This window comes from Arctopsyche grandis, chromosome 1 (assembly GCF_051622035.1).
Source record: "Arctopsyche grandis isolate Sample6627 chromosome 1, ASM5162203v2, whole genome shotgun sequence".
NCBI lineage: Eukaryota > Metazoa > Arthropoda > Insecta > Trichoptera > Hydropsychidae > Arctopsyche > Arctopsyche grandis.
In genome coordinates this window covers 590,573-592,694 of record NC_135355.1, presented here as the reverse complement: position 1 = coordinate 592,694, position 2,122 = coordinate 590,573, and positions in this window count along the sequence as shown.

The following is a 2,122-nucleotide window of genomic DNA, read 5'->3' as shown; positions in this document are numbered from 1 at the left end:
AACACAATGCAATTCGATACTCATATACCCACAATACTATGGCACATGCACACCTGCCAATCTCGGTTTCGTTTTAACTCACTTACTCTATATAATTTATAAGAATAAAAGGGACTTTAGGCGTCATATTGTTGTCAAGTGAGGAATGTCCACAGACATTTCCAAATAATTTTAGCATCAGTCGTATTTGATGCTCGGTGCTCGACGTATGTCCGATAAAAACTTCTCTGTTTGTTTATATTACTCGCAAGATGGGCAAGTGCATCGTTAATAACGTGTATTGATGACCAAAATGAGCAATATGGCAAAGTATGAAAACGATCGGATAAGAGATAAAAATGACCACTAACAAGAAAGCCATGTGAAACATAAAGGAGGTGTGTACAAATTGCACGATGCATTCAAAAACACACAATAAACAACATGGTATACATTTTTATAAGTAAACTAGTGTTGTTGAAATTTCAACGGGTGGTTTAAAATAAAGTTACCGTACGTATAGTAATAATTAATCGGAATCGGAACAAAAAAAAAAATAGGTATCCGGAACTGAAAATGGAGTCCGCATCCGAAACAAAAAGGAATCCAAAATCCAGCGGCCCCCCTGGCGACCCCCGCCCCCCGGCTGGTTTCGGAAAGAAATTGATACACGAATTAGAAATTACGAATTACGAAGTGATACATCCTGGGCATCGCCGATTTCAGAACCTCCACTTCAGCTTTCTAATTCGAATCAAATCCCCGCTGTGATTGGTTCCCCATAATTGTCCACGTTCCGTCACAAATATATGTATGTATGTATATGGGACAAGCGCCAGACAGACTGAACCACAGATTAACTGGATGGCTGCTTTAAACGCAATTCTCGACTTCACGAATGATAGATTGCACATCAGATGACGAGTAACCTTTCGATGTGCACAGATGCAATTATTAAAATGGTAATTATTAAAATTGAGTTGGATCTTTCTGGCGAGTTTAATAAGGCAAAATTCGGAACTAAAGTATCAGAAGCACAGAACGTATTCATAGAACGGTAGGTATGTCGGGACTTCGGGTAGATTTCGCTTAGTGTAAGTGCGAGCAGTGCGCACGCATAAGGTACACGTGTCGTTAGTCTGTGGTTCAGTCTGTCTGGCGCTTGTCGATCGTTTGCACCGCATCGATGTATATTTATTTATTTATTCTTATTTTACATACATATATACAAAAATACCAGGAAGGCTTAACAGGTAAATGCGCCTTCCTGGTCCACATAATTATTACATAGATACATGTAAATCTAAACAATATCTGACATCTATGGTCAGATATTACAAACATCGTATTACTACGATAAATAACGATGAATAACTTTCATGTAACAATACGAATTTTATATTCGATAAACAACCACAGAGACATCTATGGTGAGCAATATGGCGAAACCTAAGATATAACAATAAATAAAGGTTAGCAACAGAAAATTGGGAAGGAAACGCCAATTTTATAGGAATCGTTTCAATGAAAATCAGAAAAATTGGCAAATTATGATCGACCTCGACCAACCAAGGTCTGGCCAACAGCGAGACTTCGAACTCGTAAACTTCGAACAACGGGAATCGAACTCGTAATATCAAGTACGAAATAATTTTATATATATATATATATATATATATATATATATATATATATATATATATATATATATATATATATATATATATATATATATATATATATATATATATATATATATATATGTATATATATATATATATATATATATATATATATATATATATATATATATATATATATATATATATATATATATATATATATACTTATCGACAGTCCGTTTTTATATATATTATTGATCATTTAAGTAACATATTATTCAATTAACATTGTAGTTTGACAGTTTTTTAAAGTATCACCTGCATTCTACATAAAATTTCAAGGGTGGCACCAGAGAAATGTAAAAATTATTTTCAAATAAATGTAAAAACATTTCTCTTGGCGGTGCCGAATACTCAGTTATATTAATTACCAATTAATTAAGTTAAATTAATATAAACATCGTTCACCTATGTATGTAGGGACTAGCTAGTGACTGCCGATAAAGTACATCTGTATGTAC